The 26,529-nt window shown below is 21.9% G+C and overlaps 4 pseudogenes; 1 reads left to right on the plus strand and 3 right to left on the minus strand.

The window, feature by feature from the left end:
- Nucleotides 1-5,353: 5,353 nt before the first annotated feature.
- On the minus strand, nucleotides 5,354-6,493 carry LOC123685889 (annotated as a pseudogene).
- Nucleotides 6,494-8,847: 2,354 nt separating this feature from the next.
- Nucleotides 8,848-10,487, plus strand: LOC123686235 (annotated as a pseudogene).
- Nucleotides 10,488-12,912: 2,425 nt separating this feature from the next.
- Nucleotides 12,913-15,197, minus strand: LOC123686631 (annotated as a pseudogene).
- A 10,141-nt stretch (nucleotides 15,198-25,338) lies between these two features.
- On the minus strand, nucleotides 25,339-26,291 carry LOC123685860 (annotated as a pseudogene).
- Nucleotides 26,292-26,529: the final 238 nt, after the last annotated feature.

Genomic DNA, 26,529 nt, shown 5'->3' on the forward strand with positions numbered 1-26,529 from the left:
CATTAAAATATTAACATTTTATTTATATAAGAATTAAATTATAATTAATCTATAATTATTAATAATATATTAAAAATTATTAGTTATTAATAAAGTTAATTTTTAATGAAAAATTCAAAATTAATGAAAAAAAAAAAAAAAAACCTAAGTATTAATGAATTAAATTATCATTAAGAAATATTATTTCTAAAGTATTATGGTATTTATCATGAAAATGAAGTTATTCTTATTTTAACTAAATCTATTGAAAATTACGTGAAAAATAGATTTAGAAAAATAAAATTAATAAAGATTTCATAAAAAATTTAAATTAAAATATCTAACAAAAAAATCTAATTTTTAAATATTTGGTTAAATTTGTCTATTTTTTGGTTGTCTCGAATAATTTTTAATTTATTGGATAAAAAGTGATCTTAAAGGGTAAAAAAATGATTTGTTAGTAAAGTAAAGTTATTATGTCAATATTTTGATTTAAATTATAATTATTTTAAGTTTAATTATTACATAGTTAAAAAAATTATGTATAAAAATTTAGGATTTTCATAAAATTCGAGTAATTTTTGAAAATTTTATATAAATGCTTAAAAGGAAATCGCTCATAAAAAAAAAATCTATATTTTTTTGTTAGAAATTTAAATTTAAATAATTTTTAAAAATTGTGATATGGAAATTATCTAATAATTTTTTTTGAAAAAATTATTTGTTAGTGTAATAAAGTTATTTCGTTTAAAAATTTTGTGAAAAATTGTTAAAAATTTATCAAAATTTATGGATTTTTGAAAATTTTGATGATTAGGGGAGGAATTTTTTTTTTCATTTTTCATAAATTTGATTTTTATATAATTTTGAAAATTTTTAGAATAGGTTAATTTAAATATTTTAATAAAAATAGAAAATGTTTAGTTTCGGGGGGAACTAAATTAATAAATTTAAATTTAAATTTATTTTGAATTTTAAAAAATTTAATTTTTGATTATTTTATTTTATAATAAAATTATAATTTATTTTTTTTAAATTATTGTATTTATCAAGAATTTTTTAAATCCGATAATTTAAAATATTTTTGATATTTGGTAGGCTTCAGTTTATTACAAAATTTATTTTATTAAAATTAAATTTGAATAAAGCTATAACAGTCGGCAATAAGAATTGTTACAATTTATATTGTTTAGTATTGGATTTAGTGAGTAGGGTAGCACTAAATTTAAGGGTATAACTTGTAAATCCTTGGGGGAAAATTTTTTAATTTAGAGTTAAAAAGTTTAAGGTTTGGTTATTATCTAAGGGGACGTTTTTGACGGGAGGAAGTTACAAAGATTTGTTAACATAAAGTTTTTATAATTATAATTTATTTTTTAAAAATTATTGTATTTATTAAGAATTTTTTAAATCCGATAATTTAAAATATTTTTGATATTTGGTAGGCTTCAGTTTATTACAAAATTTATTTTATTAAAATTAAATTTGAATAAAGCTATAACAGTCGGCAATAAGAATTGTTACAATTTATATTGTTTAGTATTGGATTTAGTGAGTAGGGTAGCACTAAATTTAAGGGTATAACTTGTAAATCCTTGGGGGAAAATTTTTTAATTTAGAGTTAAAAAGTTTAAGGTTTGGTTATTATCTAAGGGGACGTTTTTGACGGGAGGAAGTTACAAAGATTTGTTAACATAAAGTTTTTATAATTATAATTTATTTTTTAAAAATTATTGTATTTATTAAGAATTTTTTAAATCCGATAATTTAAAATATTTTTGATATTTGGTAGGCTTCAGTTTATTACAAAATTTATTTTATTAAAATTAAATTTGAATAAAGCTATAACAGTCGGCAATTAGAATTGTTACAATTTAAATTGTTTAGTATTGGATTTAGTGAGTAGGGTAGCACTAAATTTAAGGGTATAACTTGTAAATCCTTGGGGGAAAATTTTTTAATTTAGAGTTAAAAAGTTTAAGGTTTGGTTATTATCTAAGGGGACGCTTTTGACGGGAGGAAGTTACAAAGATTTGTTAACATAAAGTTTTTAAAATTATTAGTTTTAATAATTTAATTTTTTAAATTTAATTTAATTATTATTATTTTTAAATAAAGTTAATTTTTTTTTGTTTGAAATAAATTTTAACTAAATGTAGTCTTTTTTGGGTTTTAGTTAATTAGATATTTGATTATGGTATTAGATATATATATTCATTCAAGATTTATATGAATATTGTTTTAAATTTAATAAATTAGTAGTGTATATTTTTAATTATTAAAAAAATTTAGAATTAGTGATAAGATTTAGTATTTGCAATTTTTGTGCCAGCAGCAGCGGTTATACAAAAAATATAATATATATTTATTAGCTTTAATTAATAGAATTAAAAATTAAAAAAGAAATTTTAAGTTTTAAGGTGAAATTTTAATTTATTAATATTTTTAATTATGTTTTTATGAGGTTAAGAAATTATTATAATAAACTAGGATTAGATACCCTATTATTAATTAAGTAAATTATAAAGTTAAGTGATTAATAGTTAAGTTCTTTAAAGCTAAATGATTTGGCGGTATTTTTACTTTTCAGAGGAACCTGTTCTATAAACGATAATCCACGATTAAAATTACTTTAGTTAGAAACTTTTATATCGTCGTTGTTAAATATTTTTTTAGAAATTAATATTTAGATATTTTTTAAAAATTTAAATCAGATCAAGGTGAAGTTTATATTAAAGTAGAAATGGGTTACATTAAATTATATTTATGGATTTATATATTTTAAAAGTTTTATGAAATTGGATTTGATTGTAATTAAATATTTTTATTTTTAATGATTTAGTACTAAAATATGCACATATTGCCCGTCGCTTTCATCTAATATGGAATAAGTCGTAACATAGTAGATTTACTGGAAAGTGATTCTAGAATGTCAGTTTAGAGCTTGAATAAGCATCTTATTTACATTAAGAAGATAATTAATAATTTAAATTGAATTTTAAAATTTATTTAATTAATATATATATATATATATATATATAATTTTATTAAATAATTAGTATTTTTATTAGATTAAGAAAAATTTTATTTTATGATAGATTAATAGTACTGAAAAGGAAAATTATATAAATTTATAAAAGAAACAATATTGTGTACCTTGTGTATCAGGGTTTATTAAAAATTTAATATTTATATATTTATCTCGAATTTAAAAGAGCTATATAGTTATAAATATTATTGTTTAATAAATATTTATAATAATTATATAGTAATGAAACGTTATTCGTTTTTAAATATATCAAGTTTTTTAAGAAAAGAATTTAATTCATTATAAAAATTATAAAAATTTCATTTTTAATTTTTTGAATTTTTATTTTAATAGTTTTAGGGATAAGCTTAAAATTAAATTATTATAATTAAATATTATAAATTAATAATTTATAGAATTAGAAATTTTTACTATTTGAAGTTTGTTAAAATTTGTTATTTAATTAAAAATATTTATATATTAATTTAATTTTTTTATTAAAGTAAATTTAATAATAAAAATTATATTGAAATAATGATAAAATTAGTATTAATTATTTTGTAAAAATATAAGTAATTACGAAAGGTATAATTAAGTAATTAGGCAAAAATATCTTTCACCTGTTTAATAAAAACATCTCTTTTTGATTATAATTTAAAGTAGGACCTGCCCACTGAATAAAATTTGAAGGGCCGCAGTATTTTGACTGTGCAAAGGTAGCATAATCATTAGTTTTTTAATTGAAAGCTTGTATGAATGGTTTGATGAGAAGATAACTTTCTAAATTTTATTATTTAAAAATTTTATTTTTAAGTTAAAAAGCTTAAATTTTTTTAAAAGACGAGAAGACCCTATAGAGTTTAATTTATAAAAGATTTTTAATTTAAAGAATTATAAAATTTAAAATTTTTGTTAAATTTGATTGGGGTGATAAAAAAATTAGATTAACTTTTTTAATTTTAACCATTAATTTATGAAAAATTGATCCATTTTTATGATTAAAAGAATAAATTACCTTAGGGATAACAGCGTTATTTTTTTTTAGAGTTCAAATCGAAAGAAAAGATTGCGACCTCGATGTTGGATTAAAGTTAAATTTAGGTGTAGAAGCTTAAATATTTGGTCTGTTCGACCATTAAAACTTTACATGATCTGAGTTTAAACCGGTGTAAGCCAGGTTGGTTTCTATCTTTAATAATTTAATAAATTTTAGTACGAAAGGACCAAGTTTATGATTTAAAATTTTATAAATGAATAAAATTATTATTTTGGCAGATTAGTGCGTTAGATTTAGAATCTTTATAAGTATTTTATACAAATAATAATTGATATAATTTTAATTTTGATAATTTTTATTTTAATAATTATTTGTATTTTAGTTAGAGTAGCTTTTTTAACTTTATTAGAACGTAAGTTATTAGGGTATATTCAAATTCGAAAAGGCCCTAATAAAGTAGGTTTTTTAGGAATTTTACAGCCTTTTAGTGATGCAATTAAATTATTTAGAAAAGAAATAATTTTTCCTTATATGGCTAATATTTTAATTTATATTATATCACCAGTTTTTAATTTAATTTTAGCATTAATATTATGAATTAGAATACCTTTTTATTGTTATTTATTTAAGTTTAATTTTTCTGTATTGTTTTTTTTTGTAATTTCTAGTTTTAGTGTGTATACAATTATATTATCGGGTTGATCTTCAAATTCGATTTATTCTTTATTAGGAAGGCTTCGTTCTGTTGCTCAAGTAATTTCTTATGAAGTAAGAATATTTTTAATTTTATTATCATTTTTAGTGTTAATTATATCTTTAAATTTAATAGATTTTATTTTTTATCAAAAATATGTTTGATTTGTTATATTTAATTTTCCTCTAAGAATAATATGATTTATTTCAAGATTAGCTGAAACTAATCGAACTCCTTTTGATTTTTCTGAGGGTGAATCAGAGTTAGTTTCAGGATTTAACGTTGAATATAGAAGTTTTGGATTTGCTTTTATTTTTATGGCTGAATATTCTAATATTATTTCTATAAGAATAATAAGAAGGTTGATTTTTATAGGAGGAGATTTTTATTCTATTATATTTTTTTTAAAATTATTATTTTTTTCTTTTATATGAATTTGGGTTCGAGGGACTTTACCTCGTTATCGATATGATAAATTAATATATTTATCTTGAAAGGTTTTTTTGCCTGTTTCTTTGAATATACTTATATTAAATTTTAGATTAAGATTATTATTTATAGTATTAATTATATAGTTAATTAAATTTTGTATAAATCAATAGAAATTTAAATTCTTTCTTATATTTTCAAAATATATGCTTTTCAAGCTCATTGATTAATTAAATATTCATCAGTCTCAAATTTTATAAATAATTGAGTTTAATATAAAGTATATGAAATAGATTAAGGTAAAAATTTGTCCTATGAAAATAAAAGGATTTTCAACTGGTTTAGCTCCGATTCATGTTAAAATTATAACTGTAACGATAAAATTTCAAAATATAATTTTATTAATATAATAAAAGCTGTTTCTTTTCATTATTTTGAAATTAATAAAAGGTATAAAATAAAGAATAGCAATTGATATTACTAAAGCAATTACACCTCCAAGTTTATTGGGAATAGAGCGAAGAATTGCATAAGCAAATAAAAAATATCATTCTGGTTGAATATGAGGAGGGGTGGAAAGAGGATTAGCTGGGATAAAATTATCAGGATCTCTTAATATATAAGGATATAGAATAATAATATTTAAAATAAAAAATATTATAATGAGAAAACCTAAAATATCTTTAAAGGAGAAATATGGATGAAAACTAATTTTATCTAAATTAGAATTAGATCCTAAAGGATTACTAGAGCCAGAGTTATGTAAAAATAGTAAATGAATTATAATTAAAGCTGAAATAATGAAAGGTAAAATAAAATGAAATGAATAAAATCGGTTTAATGTAGCATTGTCAACAGCAAAACCTCCTCATAGTCAAATAACGATAGAATTTCCTAGGTAAGGGATTGCAGAAACTAAATTTGTAATTACAGTTGCTCCTCAAAAAGATATTTGCCCTCAGGGAAGAACATAACCTAAAAAGGCTGTAGCTATAGATATAAATAAAATAGTAGTTCCTGTCATTCAAGTTTCTGTAAGTTTGTAAGAACCAAAATATAAGCCTCGCCTAATATGTAAATATAAACATATAAAAAATAAAGAGGCTCCATTTGCATGAATAGTTCGTATTAACCATCCTATATTTACGTCTCGACAAATATGAGTCACTCTATTAAAAGCTAAATCTACGTTTGCACAATAATGTATAGATAAAAATAATCCTGTAATAATTTGTATTATTAAACACAAGCCTAATAAAGATCCAAAATTTCATAAATATGAAATATTTCTTGGTGTAGGTAGATCGATCAAAGAGTTGTTAATAATTTTCGTTAAAGAATTAATTTTTCGTATTGGTATTTTCATATTTAAATTGACGTAACGGTCCAAATTTTACTTTAGTAATTTTTACAACTGCAATTATTGAAATTAATAAATAAAAAATCAAAATTAAAAATATGTTAGAATTTGGGTAATTTAAAAATTTATTTAAATTTAAATAAAAATTTCTAATTAAATCTATTTTATGTAAAATTTCATTATTAATATTTTGATTTATTAAATATAGATTTATATTATTTATAAATATAGTAATTATAAATAAACTAATTATAATAAATATAATATATTTATTAAATTTAAATTTTTCATTAGAGGCAGTTCTTGTTATATAAATAAATAAAATTAGTAAACCTCCAATTATAATTAATATTAAAATATATGAAAATCAAAAGTTTGATCTTATTAATCCTATAATGATACAAGTTATAATTGTATAAGTTAAAATAAGTAGTCCTAAGGATAGGGGGTGGGTAAGAAAAATTGCCAAAAAATTTAAAAATGTTAAAATTAAGATTTCAGAGGGTAGTTTAATAAAAAATATTAATTTTGGAGATTAAAGATATATTTGTTTTCCTCTGATATTTTAAAAGATTAAATCTTAAAGCTGGTTTACAAGACCAGTATTTTTTTTAAATTATTAAAATATGGAAATAATTTTTTTAAGTATGTTTATTTTTAGAATTTTAAATTTTTTTATTAATCGAAAACATTTATTAATAACATTACTTAGATTAGAATTAGTAATTTTAACTTTATTTATAATAATATATTTTTATTTATCTTATTTTAGTTATGAATTTTATTTTGTAGTAGTTTTTTTAACTATAAGTGTTTGTGAAAGAGTTTTGGGATTATCTTTATTAGTGTCAATAATTCGTTCTTATGGAAATGATTATTTTAATTCATTAAATATTTTATGATAATATTAATAATATTAGTATTTATGATTCCTTTATGTTTTATAAATAAATTTTGATTAATTAAAAATTATTTAATTTCAATAAGAATTTGATTTTTTTCAAAAATTTCTTTTTTATTTTTTAGTTCATTAAATTTTTTTATAGGTATAGATTTTTTATCATATTTTTTGTTATTATTAAGGTTTTGAATTTCTTTTTTAATATTTATAGCTAGAGAAAAACTTTTTAATTTGAAAGATTTCAGTGAGTTATTTAGTATTTTATTATTATTATTATTGCTTTTTTTATTATTAACTTTTTCTTCTATAAATATATTTTTATTTTATATATTTTTTGAGGCTAGGTTAATTCCAATTTTGATTTTGATTTTAGGTTGAGGATATCAGCCTGAACGTATTCAAGCTGGAATATATATATTTTTTTATACAATTATAGCTTCTTTACCAATAATATTGTTTATTTTTATTTATTATTCAAAGTTTAAAACATTAGATTTGACTTATATTAATGTAAATTTATTTAGTTTTATTTTATATTTTATAATAATAATAGTATTTTTAGTTAAAATGCCGATATTTTTATTTCATTTATGATTGCCTAAAGCACATGTAGAAGCTTCAGTTGCTGGGTCTATAATATTAGCAGGAGTGATATTAAAGTTAGGAAGATATGGACTTATTCGATTTTTAACTATATTTATATATCTAGGAGTTAAGGTTAATTTTTTTTTAATTAATTTATCTTTAATAGGAGGGATTTTAGTTTCTTTAAGTTGTTTACGTCAAAGAGATATAAAATCTTTAATTGCTTATTCTTCAGTTGTTCATATAGGACTTTTATTGTCAGGTTTATTAACATTTAATTCTTGAGGAATTACTGGATCTTTAATAATAATATTAGCTCATGGCTGTTGTTCTTCAGGATTATTTGTTTTAGTAAATATAAATTATGAACGTATTGTTAGTCGAAGTATTTTTCTTAATAAAGGTTTAATTAATATTGTACCTTTTTTATCTTTATGGTGATTTTTGTTAGTAATTAGAAATATAGCTGCACCACCTTCTTTAAATTTGTTAAGAGAAATTTTGTTAATTAATAGTTTAATTAATTATTCTCATATTTGTATATTTATATTAATAATTATAACTTTTTTGAGAGCTTCTTATAGTTTGTATTTATATTCTTTTAGTCAACATGGAAAATTTTACAGAAGATTATATTTTTTTGAATTAATTTCTTATCGAGAATTAATTTTATTACTCATACATTGGGTTCCTTTAAATTTAATTTTATTAAAAAGAGGAGATTTATTTTTCTTTTACTTAAATAGTTTATATAAAATATTGATTTGTGGAGTCAATGAAGTTACTTTAACTTTAAGTAATATCTTTTTGTGTAATTTTTTCTAGATTAATACTTAGGTTTTTTTTTTTTTTTTTTTGTTTTAGATTATTTTTACTTAATACAGGAAAGGTTTATTTTATTGAGTGAAGAATTTTTAATTTAAATTCAATAGAAGTAGAAATATTAATTCTTTTAGATTGAATATCTTTATTATTTGTTTCTTTTGTTTTATTTATTTCTACCATAGTAATTTTTTATAGAAAATGTTATATATCTAAGGATTTATCTATTAATCGTTTTATTATACTAGTTTTTATATTTGTTCTATCTATATTATTAATAATTTTAAGTCCAAATTTAATTTCAATTTTATTGGGTTGAGATGGGTTAGGATTAGTTTCTTATTGTTTAGTAATTTATTATCAAAATGTAAAATCTTATTCAGCTGGTATATTAACAGCTTTATCTAATCGAGTAGGAGATGCAATATTAATAATTTCTATTGCTTGGATAATAAATTTTGGAAGATGAAATTTTATATTATATATTGATTATTATTATAGAGATAAAAGAATAATAATTGTAGGTTTGTTAATTATTATTGCTGCTTTAACTAAAAGTGCACAAATTCCTTTTTCAGCTTGATTACCAGCAGCTATAGCTGCTCCTACTCCTGTTTCAGCATTAGTACATTCTTCAACTTTAGTAACAGCAGGGGTTTATTTATTAATTCGATTTCATTTATTATTGGAAAATTATTCTTTTGTGTTAATATTCATTGGATTGATAACAATATTAATCTCAGGTTTAGCAGCTAATTTTGAATATGATTTAAAAAAAATTATTGCTTTATCAACTTTAAGTCAGTTAGGTTTAATAGTTACTATTTTAAGATTAGATTTATATGAATTAGCTTTTTTTCATTTATTAATTCATGCTTTATTTAAAGCCTTATTATTTATATGTGCAGGTAATTTTATTCATTTAATAGGAGAATGTCAAGATATTCGTTTTATAGGAGGTTTAGTTTATAAAACTCCTATAACTGTAATATATTTTAATGTAAGAAATTTATCATTATGTGGTATTCCCTTTTTTTCTGGATTTTACTCAAAAGATTTAATTATAGAGGTTTATTCTATGATAAGATTAAATATTGTAATTTATTTAATCATATTAATTTCTTTAACATTAACAGTTTCTTATACAGTGCGTTTATTAAATTATTTAATATTTACAGATTATTGTGGGTTTAGAATAAATAGAACTGAAGAATTAAGAGATGAAATAGTTTATAGAATAGGATTTATATTTATTATTGTATTATTTTCAGGAACGGTTCTTATATGATTTATATTTAAGGATATCAATTTAGTTGTATTACCTTTTTTTATGAAAATTTTAATTTTAATTATAGTAATAATTGGGGTAATTATAGGTTTTGAGATTTCTTTATTAAAATTAAATTATAATTTAATTTTTTCTAATTTAATAAAAATTTTAATTTTTTTAGTATTAATATGGAATTTGCCTTATATTTCAACTTTTGGAATAAATTATTTTTTTATTAATTTAGGAATACTAAATTATAAATTTTTAGATCAGGGTTGATCAGAGTTCTTAGGAAGTCAGGGTTTATTTAAATTTTTTAAAAAAATTTCTGTTTTATTTCAGTATATTTTTAAAAATAGTTTAAAGATTTATATAATCATATTTTTAATTTGAATTATTTTGTTATTGATTTATATATTCTACTTAAATAGCTTAATAGAGCGCAATATTGAAGATATTGAGGTAAATTAAAATATTTTTTAAGTATTTATAAGAATTAATCTTTTTTTATAATGAAAATATAATGTTTTAGATAAACTATATAAATAGAAATATTAACAAATTGCTATATATTAAGTTAGAAGCTTAAATTTTTATATTTCTTTAATTGGAGAGTTTCTCATTGGAATCATTAACAGTGACTTACCTCTAGTTTGGTTTCAATTAAATAAGGAATTTAAATTCAAATTTTTAGGTCGAAACTAAAAGCAATATTTTGCTTCTTATTTAAGATAAACTGAAAAACAGTATTTTTTAAATGCAAATTAAATGTTAATTTAACTATTATCCTATAAAGATCAGTTTAAGGCTTCTTGTTTTCATTCATGGTATAAACCTAAAATTAAGATTGCTATGAATATAAAAAATATAATGCTAATAATTATAATATTAGAATATTTTATTCTATAAATAAAAGGGATAATAAGGGTAATTTCTACATCAAAAATTAAAAAAATTAAAGCGATTAAAAAAAAGTGAATTGAGAATGGTAGGCGTGCAGAATTTTTAGGGTCAAATCCGCATTCAAAGGGAGAACTTTTTTCTCGATCTTTAAATGTTTTTATTGAGATATAATTTGCAGTAATTATTAAAATTATTATAATTCTAAGAATTATTAAAATTAAAGATGAAATTAAGAATATTATCTATACTTTTAAAAGATTTTTTGATTGGAAATCAAATGTAATATTTATACTATATAGATATCTACCTCATCAATAAATAGATATATATAGGAATAGTCATACTACGTCTACAAAATGTCAATATCATGCTGCTGCTTCAAATCCAAAATGGTGATTGTTTCTAAAATGATTAAAGTTTAATCGAGTTAAACAAACTAAAAGAAAAATAGAACCAATAATAACATGTAAACCATGGAATCCTGTAGCTATAAAGAATGTTCTTCCATAAACTGAATCGGCTATAGAAAATGGGGCTTCTAAATATTCAATTCCTTGTAGTAAAGAAAAATATATTCCTAGAAAAACAGTAATAATTAATCTTTGAAATGTTTGATTAAAATTATTTTCTATTAATCTATGGTGGGCTCAAGTTACTCTTAGGCCTGATCTTAATAGAATAATAGTGTTTAATAATGGGATTTCATTAGGATTAAAGGTATTAATTCCTTTTGGAGGTCAAGCTATTCCTAGTTCGATAGAAGGAGATAATCTTATATGATAAAATCTTCAAAAAAAACTAACAAAGAAAAAAATCTCTGAGGTAATAAATAAAATTATTCCTCATCGTAAACCAAAAGATACTAAAAGAGTGTGGTTTCCTTGAAAGGTTCTTTCTCGAATTACATCTCGTCATCATTGAAATATAATTAGTAAAAGAATTATATTTCTTAAAATAAATAAATTAGAGTTAAAAAGATGGAATCATTTAATTATTCCTATTATTGCAGTTATAGCTCTAAAAGCTCCTAAAATTGGTCAAGGACTATAATCTACTAAATGAAATGGGTGATTTTTTATCATAATTATTTTCTCTAGAATAAAGAGTTCTAAGGATAGCAAAAACATAAGATTGAATTAAAGCTACTGCTGATTCTAATAAAATTAGTATAAATTGAATTATAATAATTAATAAAATAAGCAAATTTACTATAGGACCAGTGTTTCCTAAAAGAGTTAATAAAAGGTGTCCTGCAATTATATTAGCTGATGAACGAATAGCGAGAGTTCCAGGACGAATAATATTTCTAATTGTTTCAATACATACTATAAAAGGTATTAAAATAGAAGGAGTTCCTTGAGGCATTAGATGGGCAAATGAGTGATAAGTGTGACTAATTCAACTATTTAATATAAATCTTAACCATAAAGGTAAAGCTAGGGATAGAGTAAAAATTATATGACTTGAGGCTGTAAAAATGTAAGGAAATAACCCTATTAAGTTATTAATTATAATGAAGTAAAATAATACAATAAATATTAAAGTATTATTTTTTTTTGTAATGATTTTGAATTCTTTATGTAGAGTAATTAATATATTTTGAATTAAAAAGTTAAATCGATTAGGAATTAGTCAGAATATAGAAGGAATAAATAAAAAACTAATAATTATTCTTAGTCAATTTAAAGGTAATATAAAATAAGATGAAGGATCAAAAGAAGAAAAAAGATTTATTATCATTTTCAAGAAAGTTTTTTATTTAATAATTTAAAATTTTTTAAAGGAGATTTTTTATGAGAATAAAATATTTTAATGTTTAAAATAATAAATAAAAGTGTTATAAAAATATATAAGGAAAACCAATCCATAGGTATAGTTTGAGGAATTAAAAATTATTCTGAGAATGATTTTAGTTTGACAAACTAATGTTATAGGTTAACTAAATTTTTCATTAGAAGTAGTCGTTAATTACTATAAAGTGGTTTAAGAGACCAATACTTATCTTTCAGTCATCTAATGAAAAATTTTCTACCCATTTAATGAAATTTTGGGGAGAAATTCTTTCAATAGAAATAGGTATAAATCTATGGTTTGCTCCACAAATTTCTGAACATTGACCAAAAAAAATTCCAGTTCGATTTAAATTAAATCTAAGTTGATTTAATCGCCCTGGGGAGGCATCGACTTTTACTCCTGTTGAAGGAACTGTTCAAGAATGAATTACGTCAGAAGATGAAGTTAGAATTCGAATATGAGAAAGATATGGTAAAATAGTTCGATTATCAACTTCTAGTAATCGAAAATTAAAAAGTTGATTATTATTAATTAAATATGAATCAAATTCAAGATTTTTAAAATCTGTATATTCATAGGTTCAATATCATTGATGACCAATAGTTTTAATAGTAACTAAAGGGTTACGGATTTCATCAATTAAGTAAATTAATTTTAAAGAAGGAAAAGCAATAAAAATTAAAGTTAATGCTGGTATGATAGTTCAAATTGTTTCAATATTGTGTCCTTCTAATATAAAACGATGGTTATAATTATTTAATGTTAGTCTCATTATGGTATATGTTACAATACAAGTGATTATTATTAAGATTAAAAGGGCGTGATCATGAAAAAATCTTAATTGTTCCAGTAAATATGAAGCTCTGTCTAAAAATATATATGATTTTCAAGTCGCTATTTCTAAAAAAAGGTAAATCTTTATAATTGGGGTTTAAATCCAATGCACTAATCTGCCATATTAGAATTTTTGAGCTAAGATTGGTACTTCTGAATAAGAATGTTCATTAGGGGGAGAAAGTTGGAGTCATTCAATTAAAGAGGGTACATTAGAATTAAACTTTCTTAAACGTATTGAATAAAATCTTTCTCAAATAATTAAGATTATAAAGATTATTCTAAGAGAGGAAATTATAGATCCAATAGAAGAAATTTTATTTCATTTGTAATAAGCATCAGGATAATCAGAGTATCGTCGAGGTATTCCTCTTAGTCCTAAGAAGTGTTGAGGAAAAAATGTTAAGTTTACCCCAATAAATATAATTAAAAATTGGATTTGTAATAATTTATTGTTAAGATTGAATCCTGTAATTAAAGGGAATCAATGGATAAATCCTGCTATAATGGCAAATACAGCTCCTATAGATAAAACGTAATGGAAATGAGCTACAACATAATAGGTATCATGTAAAATAATATCTATGGAAGAGTTAGCTAAAATTACTCCTGTTAATCCACCAATTGTAAATAAAAATAAAAATCCCAGGGTTCATAAAATTGAAGGTGTATAGTAAAATTGTATTCCATGTAAAGTTGCTAATCAAGAAAAAATTTTAATTCCAGTGGGTACTGCAATAATTATAGTAGCTGAAGTAAAATAAGCTCGAGTATCAACATCTATTCCCACTGTAAATATGTGATGAGCTCATACTACAAATCCTAGAAGTCCAATAGCTAATATAGCATAAATTATTCCTAAAGAACCAAAGGCAATTTTTTTCCCTCTTTCTTGTGTAATAATATGGGAAATTATACCAAATCCTGGGAGAATTAAAATATAAACTTCAGGATGGCCAAAAAATCAAAATGAATGTTGGTACAAAATTGGGTCTCCCCCACCGGTTGGATCAAAAAAAGAAGAATTTAAGTTTCGGTCAGTTAATAGTATAGTAATTGCTCCTGCAAGAACTGGTAGTGATAGTAATAAAAGAATTGCTGTAATAAGAACAGATCATACAAATAAAGGAGTTTTATCAAGTATTATACCAAATGGACGTTTATTTATAATAGTTGAAATGAAATTTACTGCACCTAAAATTGAGGAAATTCCTGCTAAATGTAAACTAAAAATCACTAAATCTACTGAAGGCCCGTTATGTGTTAAATTAGAAGAAAGAGGAGGGTAAACAGTTCATCCTGTTCCTGCCCCTATTTCTACGATTGTTCTTAAAATTAAAAGAGTTAAAGCAGGGGGTAAAAGTCAAAATCTTATGTTATTTAATCGTGGAAATGCTATATCAGGAGCTCCAATTATTAAAGGAACTAATCAATTTCCAAAACCCCCAATTATAATAGGTATTACTATAAAGAAAATTATAATGAAAGCATGAGCTGTAACAATTATATTATAAATTTGGTCGTTTCCAATTAATCTTCCTCTAGTTCCTAATTCTAACCGAATTAAAATACTTAACGATGTTCCTACTATTCCTGCCCATATTCCAAATAAAAAGTATAATGTTCCAATATCTTTATGATTAGTAGAAAATAATCATTTATTCGATAAAGTGGCTGAATTAAAGCGTTAAATTGTAAATTTAATTATGAGTTTTCTCCTTTATTAAGCCTTATATTCAATTATGATTATAAATTGCAAATTTATAGGTGAATATTATTCTAAGGCTTAGAATAATTCTATTTTTAACTTTGAAGGTTACTAGTTTATTTAACTTAAATCCTTAATAAATTCTAAAAATTACAGTAAAAATGATTAATCCGTAAATATTCACTCAATTTAAAAAAATTACATAGTAAGAGTTAATATAATTAAATTTTTTATTTTCATTTAATTTTATTATTAAAGATTGAAGTATTAAGCGTATATAAATATATATACAAATTAAAGTAATAAAAATTATTATAAAAGATAGAAAATAAAAGTGATTTTCAATTAAAGTTTTTAGAATTAGTCACTTAGGAAAAAATCCTAAAAAGGGGGGGATTCCTCCTAGAGAAAAGAAATTTAAAAAAAAATAGAATTTTAAAGTTTTATTGTAATTCATATTATTTATAAGATCTTTAATGTTAAAGATTTTAAATTTATTAAAAATTAAGATTATATTTAAAGAAATAAAAGTATAAATTAAAAAGTATAATATTCATAAGGATTGATTTAATATTATTATTCTTAATATTCAACCAATATGGTTAATGGAAGATAAGGCAAGAATTTTTTTTAATCTGGTTTGATTCCATGTTTTTACACTCCCTAAGGTTATACATATCAAAATAATCAAAATAAAGAATAGGTTTAATTTAAAATTATATATAATTAAAATTATTGGGGCAATTTTTTGTCAAGTTATTAATAATAATGCATTAGCTCATCTTAGTCCTTCTAGGACTTCTGGGTATCAAAAGTGAAAAGGGGCTGCTCCTATTTTTATAAGGATAGCTCTGTTAAACAAAAATATAGAAGTAGGTATTAATTGCTCGATAGAATTGATTAAAATAAATGAATTTAAAAAAGAAAATAAAACTAGAATTGATGCAGAAACTTGAACTAAAAAATATTTCAAGGAGGATTCAGAAGAATACTTAAAATTATCTAAATTTATAATAGGAATAAAAGCTAAGAGGTTTAATTCTAAACCAATCCAGATATTAATTCATGAATAAGCAGAAATAGAAATAAGAGTTCCTCTTATTATTAAAATTAAAAATATTAATTTTATAGTTTTAATTATAAAGAAAAGGGGTATACCTTTATAAATGGGGTATGAACCCATCAGCTTCTTTAGCTTATCTTTATATTCTAGTATAAGATGTACAAGAGTTTTTGAAACTCTAAGAAATAATTTAATTTTATTGAATATAATTACAAAAAAAAATTAACAATTAAAAATTTAACTTATTAAGTTAAATTTAAAATTTAATATTTTAACCTTAAATAAAAACTATTAAATTTTCATTAATTTAAGTGTACAAAAATTAATTCACAAAGTAAAAAATCCTATAAGATAGGATTATTTATATAAATATATTCGATAAATTTGAGTTGATTTTGGTCGTCCTACTTCAGGATCAATTTCAACATTCTAAACCAATCCTGAGGCTAAGTCCAACAATCAACACCAAACCCGATAAATTTGAGTTGATTTTGGTCGTCCTACTTCAGGATCAATTCCAATATTCTAAACCAATCCTGAGACTAAGCCCAACAATCAATACCAAATCCGATAAATTTGAGTTGATTTTGGTGCCCTACTTCAGGATCAATTTCAACATTCTAAACTAATCCTGAGGCTAAGTCCAACAATCAGCACCAAATCCGATAAATTTGAGTTGATTTTGGTGCCCTACTTCAGGATCAATTTCAACATTCTAAACCAATCCTGAGACTAAGCCCAACAATCAATACCAAATCCGATAAATTTGAGTTGATTTTGGTGCCCTACTTCAGGATCAATTTCAATATTCTAAATCAATCCTGAGGCTAAGCCCAACAATCAACACCAAATCCGATAAATTTGAGTTGATTTTGGTGCCCTACTTCAGGATCAATTTCAACATTCTAAACTAATCCTGAGGCTAAGTCCAACAATCAGCACCAAATCCGATAAATTTGAGTTGATTTTGGTGCCCTACTTCAGGATCAATTTCAACATTCTAAACCAATCCTGAGACTAAGCCCAACAATCAACATCAAATCCGATAAATTTGAGTTGATTTTGGTCGTCCTATTTCAGGATCAATTCCAATATTCTAAACCAATCCTGAGGCTAAGTCCAACAATCAGCACCAAATCCGATAAATTTGAGTTGATTTTGGTGCCCTACTTCAGGATCAATTTCAACATTCTAAACCAATCCTGAGGCTAAGCCCAACAATCAACACCAAATCCGATAAATTTGAGTTGATTTTGGTCGTCCTACTTCAGGATCAATTTCAACATTCTAAACTAACCCTGAGGCTAAGTCCAACAATCAGCACCAAATCCGATAAATTTGAGTTGATTTTGGTCGTCCTACTTCAGGATCAATTTCAACATTCTAAACTAACCCTGAGGCTAAGTCCAACAATCAGCACCAAATCCGATAAATTTGAGTTGATTTTGGTGCCCTTCTTCAGGATCAATTCCAATATTCTAAACCAATCCTGAGGCTAAGTCCAACAATCAACACCAAATCCGATAAATTTGAGTTGATTTTGGTGCCCTACTTCAGGATCAATTTCAACATTCTAAACCAATCCTGAGGCTAAGCCCAACAATCAATACCAAATCCGATAAATTTGAGTTGATTTTGGTGTCCTACTTCAGGATCAATTTCAACATTCTAAACCAATCCTGAGGCTAAGTCCAACAATCAACACCAAATCCGATAAATTTGAGTTGATTTTGGTGCCCTACTTCAGGATCAATTTCAACATTCTAAACTAATCCTGAGGCTAAGTCCAACAATCAGCACCAAATCCGATAAATTTGAGTTGATTTTGGTGCCCTACTTCAGGATCAATTTCAACATTCTAAACCAATCCTGAGGCTAAGTCCAACAATCAACACCAAACCCGATAAATTTGAGTTGATTTTGGTCGTCCTTCTTCAGGATCAATTCCAATATTCTAAACCAATCCTGAGGCTAAGTCCAACAATCAACACCAAATCCGATAAATTTGAGTTGATTTTGGTGTCCTACTTCAGGATCAATTTCAATATTCTAAACCAATCCTGAGGCTAAGCCCAACAATCAACACCAAACCCGATAAATTTGAGTTGATTTTGGTGCCCTACTTCAGGATCAATTTCAACATTCTAAACCAATCCTGAGGCTAAGTCCAACAATCAACACCAAATCCGATAAATTTGAGTTGATTTCGGTCGTCCTACTTCAGGATCAATTTCAACATTCTAAACTAATCCTGAGGCTAAGTCCAACAATCAACGTTTAAGTTTTTAAAATTATTAGTTTTTGATTTTGAATAACTAAGAAACTGACTTTTAAATTTTTAAAATTTTTAAATATCACCTTATTAATAAATTTGTATAAGAATTCTATGGGGGGGGGATCAATAGAATTCAATTTACAAAAATTTGAATAAATGGATTTATATTTAAAAATCAAAAAATTTTGTAATTAAAAATTATTCTTTCAATTTTATTTTCACAGAAAAGGTTTAAATTTTCTATAAAATAAATTTTCTGTTAGACTAGAAGAAGAATTTTTTCTAAAAGTTGATTTTTCTAACAAAATAGTTTGGAAAAAGAGATTTTATGATAAATCCTTTTTTCACATAAAAAATAATCGATCCCTGTAAAATTTTGTAATCCGAAGATTTTTTCCAAATTTCATCAAATTTCACGAAATTTGGCATTTTTTTCAAAAATTTCGGGGATGGAACTAGGGGTGGGTTGCACATGTTTCATCTCATCAAAATGACCCTTTCTTCAGGCGCCCTAATAGGAATTTCCTCATACATCGGTTTTTATATCCAAGTGTTATAATTGTTTTTTAGACAATAATGTCAATTTTAAAGATCAAATTTTTTGAAAAATTTCAAAAAAAAACGAAAAAAATGCAAAATTTTGCAATTTTTTGCATTTTTTGGGTCAAAATTTGGGCAAAAAAAAATGGCCTAAAATCGATACTTTATTAGCAGTATTAATTTAAATTTTGTCTTTTAATAGGGTTTTTCTCTTGGACCCTATGCCTTTTTAATTAAAGAATTTATTTATATATATCTATAATATTTAATAATTAATAATTACTTATTAATATATAATTATTTATATATAAGGGCGAAATATATCTTACATTGGATAGTACCATTAGTAATATTCTAGGTGCTAATTTTAATTAAATAGTTAAAATAAAGATTTTTAAATATATAAAAACCGATTTAATATTGGTATCTTAAGGGATATATAATAGTACTCCCGAAAAAAAGAGAAAGAATATATAAAGTAAATCAGTATATAAAAACGACGGTGAATTTCGAGAATTTCTATATTAATAAATATTTTATATATTAATAATATTTATAATATATATATAAAGAGTATAAATTATTAATAATTAATTTAACATTAAAATATTAACATTTTATTTATATAAGAATTAAATTATAATTAATCTATAATTATTAATAATATATTAAAAATTATTAGTTATTAATAAAGTTAATTTTTAATGAAAAATTCAAAATTAATGAAAAAAAAAAAAAAAAACCTAAGTATTAATGAATTAAATTATCATTAAGAAATATTATTTCTAAAGTATTATGGTATTTATCATGAAAATGAGGTTATTCTTATTTTAACTAAATCTATTAAAAATTACGTGAAAAATAGATTTAGAAAAATAAAATTAATAAAGATTTCATAAAAAATTTAAATTAAAATATCTAACAAAAAAATGTAATTTTTAAATATTTGGTTAAATTTGTCTATTTTTTGGTTGTCTCGAATAATTTTTAATTTATTGGATAAAAAGTGATCTTAAAGGGTAAAAAAATGATTTGTTAGTAAAGTAAAGTTATTATGTCAATATTTTGATTTAAATTATAATTATTTTAAGTTTAATTATTACATAGTTAAAAAAATTATGTATAAAAATTTAGGATTTTCATAAAATTCGAGTAATTTTTGAAAATTTTATATAAATGCTTAAAAGGAAATCGCTCATAAAAAAAAAATCTATATTTTTTTGTTAGAAATTTAAATTTAAATAATTTTTAAAAATTGTGATATGGAAATTATCTAATAATTTTTTTTGAAAAAATTATTTGTTAGTGTAATAAAGTTATTTCGTTTAAAAATTTTGTGAAAAATTGTTAAAAATTTATCAAAATTTATGGATTTTTGAAAATTTTGATGATTAGGGGAGGAATTTTTTTTTTCATTTTTCATAAATTTGATTTTTATATAATTTTGAAAATTTTTAGAATAGGTTAATTTAAATATTTTAATAAAAATAGAAAATGTTTAGTTTCGGGGGGAACTAAATTAATAAATTTAAATTTAAATTTATTTTGAATTTTAAAAAATTTAATTTTTGATTATTTTATTTTATAATAAAATTATAATTTATTTTTTTAAAATTATTGTATTTATCAAGAATTTTTTAAATCCGATAATTTAAAATATTTTTGATATTTGGTAGGCTTCAGTTTATTACAAAATTTATTTTATTAAAATTAAATTTGAATAAAGCTATAACAGTCGGCAATAAGAATTGTTACAATTTATATTGTTTAGTATTGGATTTAGTGAGTAGGGTAGCACTAAATTTAAGGGTATAACTTGTAAATCCTTGGGGGAAAATTTTTTAATTTAGAGTTAAAAAGTTTAAGGTTTGGTTATTATCTAAGGGGACGTTTTTGACGGGAGGAAGTTACAAAGATTTGTTAACATAAAGTTTTTATAATTATAATTTATTTTTCAAAAATTATTGTATTTATTAAGAATTTTTTAAATCCGATAATTTAAAATATTTTTGATATTTGGTAGGCTTCAGTTTATTACAAAATTTATTTTATTAAAATTAAATTTGAATAAAGCTATAACAGTCGGCAATAAGAATTGTTACAATTTATATTGTTTAGTATTGGATTTAGTGAGTAGGGTAGCACTAAATTTAAGGGTATAACTTGTAAATCCTTGGGGGAAAATTTTTTAATTTAGAGTTAAAAAGTTTAAGGTTTGGTTATTATCTAAGGGGACGTTTTTGACGGGAGGAAGTTACAAAGATTTGTTAACATAAAGTTTTTATAATTATAATTTATTTTTTAAAAATTATTGTATTTATTAAGAATTTTTTAAATCCGATAATTTAAAATATTTTTGATATTTGGTAGGCTTCAGTTTATTACAAAATTTATTTTATTAAAATTAAATTTGAATAAAGCTATAACAGTCGGCAATAAGAATTGTTACAATTTAAATTGTTTAGTATTGGATTTAGTGAGTAGGGTAGCACTAAATTTAAGGGTATAACTTGTAAATCCTTGGGGGAAAATTTTTTAATTTAGAGTTAAAAAGTTTAAGGTTTGGTTATTATCTAAGGGGACGCTTTTGACGGGAGGAAGTTACAAAGATTTGTTAACATAAAGTTTTTAAAATTATTAGTTTTAATAATTTAATTTTTTAAATTTAATTTAATTATTATTATTTCTAAATAAAGTTAATTTTTTTTTGTTTGAAATAAATTTTAACTAAATGTAGTCTTTTTTGGGTTTTAGTTAATTAGATATTTGATTATGGTATTAGATATATATATTCATTCAAGATTTATATGAATATTGTTTTAAATTTAATAAATTAGTAGTGTATATTTTTAATTATTAAAGAAATTTAGAATTAGTGATAAGATTTAGTATTTGCAATTTTTGTGCCAGCAGCAGCGGTTATACAAAAAATATAATATATATTTATTAGCTTTAATTAATAGAATTAAAAATTAAAAAAGAAATTTTAAGTTTTAAGGTGAAATTTTAATTTATTAATATTTTTAATTATGTTTTTATGAGGTTAAGAAATTATTATAATAAACTAGGATTAGATACCCTATTATTAATTAAGTAAATTATAAAGTTAAGTGATTAATAGTTAAGTTCTTTAAAGCTAAATGATTTGGCGGTATTTTTACTTTTCAGAGGAACCTGTTCTATAAACGATAATCCACGATTAAAATTACTTTAGTTAGAAACTTTTATATCGTCGTTGTTAAATATTTTTTTAGAAATTAATATTTAGATATTTTTTAAAAATTTAAATCAGATCAAGGTGAAGTTTATATTAAAGTAGAAATGGGTTACATTAAATTATATTTATGGATTTATATATTTTAAAAGTTTTATGAAATTGGATTTGATTGTAATTAAATATTTTTATTTTTAATGATTTAGTACTAAAATATGCACATATTGCCCGTCGCTTTCATCTAATATGGAATAAGTCGTAACATAGTAGATTTACTGGAAAGTGATTCTAGAATGTCAGTTTAGAGCTTGAATAAGCATCTTATTTACATTAAGAAGATAATTAATAATTTAAATTGAATTTTAAAATTTATTTAATTAATATATATATATATATATATATATATAATTTTATTAAATAATTAGTATTTTTATTAGATTAAGAAAAATTTTATTTTATGATAGATTAATAGTACTGAAAAGGAAAATTATATAAATTTATGAAAGAAACAATATTGTGTACCTTGTGTATCAGGGTTTATTAAAAATTTAATATTTATATATTTATCTCGAATTTAAAAGAGCTATATAGTTATAAATATTATTGTTTAATAAATATTTATAATAATTATATAGTAATGAAACGTTATTCGTTTTTAAATATATCTAGTTTTTTAAGAAAAGAATTTAATTCATTATAAAAATTATAAAAATTTAATTTTTAATTTTTTGAATTTTTATTTTAATAGTTTTAGGGATAAGCTTAAAATTAAATTATTATAATTAAATATTATAAATTAATAATTTATAGAATTAGAAATTTTTACTATTTGAAGTTTGTTAAAATTTGTTATTTAATTAAAAATATTTATATATTAATTTAATTTTTTTATTAAAGTAAATTTAATAATAAAAATTATATTGAAATAATGATAAAATTAGTATTAATTATTTTGTAAAAATATAAGTAATTACGAAAGGTATAATTAAGTAATTAGGCAAAAATATCTTTCACCTGTTTAATAAAAACATCTCTTTTTGATTATAATTTAAAGTAGGACCTGCCCACTGAATAAAATTTGAAGGGCCGCAGTATTTTGACTGTGCAAAGGTAGCATAATCATTAGTTTTTTAATTGAAAGCTTGTATGAATGGTTTGATGAGAAGATAACTTTCTAAATTTTATTATTTAAAAATTTTATTTTTAAGTTAAAAAGCTTAAATTTTTTTAAAAGACGAGAAGACCCTATAGAGTTTAATTTATAAAAGATTTTTAATTTAAAGAATTATAAAATTTAAAATTTTTGTTAAATTTGATTGGGGTGATAAAAAAATTAGATTAACTTTTTTAATTTTAACCATTAATTTATGAAAAATTGATCCATTTTTATGATTAAAAGAATAAATTACCTTAGGGATAACAGCGTTATTTTTTTTTAGAGTTCAAATCGAAAGAAAAGATTGCGACCTCGATGTTGGATTAAAGTTAAATTTAGGTGTAGAAGCTTAAATATTTGGTCTGTTCGACCATTAAAACTTTACATGATCTGAGTTTAAACCGGTGTAAGCCAGGTTGGTTTCTATCTTTAATAATTTAATAAATTTTAGTACGAAAGGACCAAGTTTATGATTTAAAATTTTATAAATGAATAAAATTATTATTTTGGCAGATTAGTGCGTTAGATTTAGAATCTTTATAAGTATTTTATACAAATAATAATTGATATAATTTTAATTTTGATAATTTTTATTTTAATAATTAATTGTATTTTAGTTAGAGTAGCTTTTTTAACTTTATTAGAACGTAAGTTATTAGGGTATATTCAAATTCGAAAAGGCCCTAATAAAGTAGGTTTTTTAGGAATTTTACAGCCTTTTAGTGATGCAATTAAATTATTTAGAAAAGAAATAATTTTTCCTTATATGGCTAATATTTTAATTTATATTATATCACCAGTTTTTAATTTAATTTTAGCATTAATATTATGAATTAGAATACCTTTTTATTGTTATTTATTTAAGTTTAATTTTTCTGTATTGTTTTTTTTTGTAATTTCTAGTTTTAGTGTGTATACAATTATATTATCGGGTTGATCTTCAAATTCGATTTATTCTTTATTAGGAAGGCTTCGTTCTGTTGCTCAAGTAATTTCTTATGAAGTAAGAATATTTTTAATTTTATTATCATTTTTAGTGTTAATTATATCTTTAAATTTAATAGATTTTATTTTTTATCAAAAATATGTTTGATTTGTTATATTTAATTTTCCTCTAAGAATAATATGATTTATTTCAAGATTAGCTGAAACTAATCGAACTCCTTTTGATTTTTCTGAGGGTGAATCAGAGTTAGTTTCAGGATTTAACGTTGAATATAGAAGTTTTGGATTTGCTTTTATTTTTATGGCTGAATATTCTAATATTATTTTTATAAGAATAATAAGAAGGTTGATTTTTATAGGAGGAGATTTTTATTCTATTATATTTTTTTTAAAATTATTATTTTTTTCTTTTATATGAATTTGGGTTCGAGGGACTTTACCTCGTTATCGATATGATGAATTAATATATTTATCTTGAAAGGTTTTTTTGCCTGTTTCTTTGAATATACTTATATTAAATTTTAGATTAAGATTATTATTTATAGTATTAATTATATAGTTAATTAAATTTTGTATAAATCAATAGAAATTTAAATTCTTTCTTATATTTTCAAAATATATGCTTTTCAAGCTCATTGATTAATTAAATATTCATCAGTCTCAAATTTTGTAAATAATTGAGTTTAATATAAAGTATATGAAATAGATTAAGGTAAAAATTTGTCCTATGAAAATAAAAGGATTTTCAACTGGTTTAGCTCCGATTCATGTTAAAATTATAACTGTAACGATAAAATTTCAAAATATAATTTTATTAATATAATAAAAGCTGTTTCTTTTCATTATTTTGAAATTAATAAAAGGTATAAAATAAAGAATAGCAATTGATATTACTAAAGCAATTACACCTCCAAGTTTATTGGGAATAGAGCGAAGAATTGCATAAGCAAATAAAAAATATCATTCTGGTTGAATATGAGGAGGGGTGGAAAGAGGATTAGCTGGGATAAAATTATCAGGATCTCTTAATATATAAGGATATAGAATAATAATATTTAAAATAAAAAATATTATAATGAGAAAACCTAAAATATCTTTAAAGGAGAAATATGGATGAAAACTAATTTTATCTAGATTAGAATTAGATCCTAAAGGATTACTAGAGCCAGAGTTATGTAAAAATAGTAAATGAATTATAATTAAAGCTGAAATAATGAAAGGTAAAATAAAATGAAATGAATAAAATCGGTTTAATGTAGCATTGTCAACAGCAAAACCTCCTCATAGTCAAATAACGATAGAATTTCCTAGGTAAGGGATTGCAGAAACTAAATTTGTAATTACAGTTGCTCCTCAAAAAGATATTTGCCCTCAGGGAAGAACATAACCTAAAAAGGCTGTAGCTATAGATATAAATAAAATAGTAGTTCCTGTCATTCAAGTTTCTGTAAGTTTGTAAGAACCAAAATATAAGCCTCGCCTAATATGTAAATATAAACATATAAAAAATAAAGAGGCTCCATTTGCATGAATAGTTCGTATTAACCATCCTATATTTACGTCTCGACAAATATGAGTCACTCTATTAAAAGCTAAATCTACGTTTGCACAATAATGTATAGATAAAAATAATCCTGTAATAATTTGTATTATTAAACACAAGCCTAATAAAGATCCAAAATTTCATAAATATGAAATATTTCTTGGTGTAGGTAGATCGATTAAAGAGTTGTTAATAATTTTCGTTAAAGAATTAATTTTTCGTATTGGTATTTTCATATTTAAATTGACGTAACGGTCCAAATTTTACTTTAGTAATTTTTACAACTGCAATTATTGAAATTAATAAATAAAAAATCAAAATTAAAAATATGTTAGAATTTGGGTAATTTAAAAATTTATTTAAATTTAAATAAAAATTTCTAATTAAATCTATTTTATGTAAAATTTCATTATTAATATTTTGATTTATTAAATATAGATTTATATTATTTATAAATATAGTAATTATAAATGAACTAATTATAATAAA

This window comes from Harmonia axyridis, chromosome X, assembly GCF_914767665.1.
Source record: "Harmonia axyridis chromosome X, icHarAxyr1.1, whole genome shotgun sequence".
NCBI classification, from domain to species: Eukaryota; Metazoa; Arthropoda; class Insecta; order Coleoptera; family Coccinellidae; genus Harmonia; species Harmonia axyridis.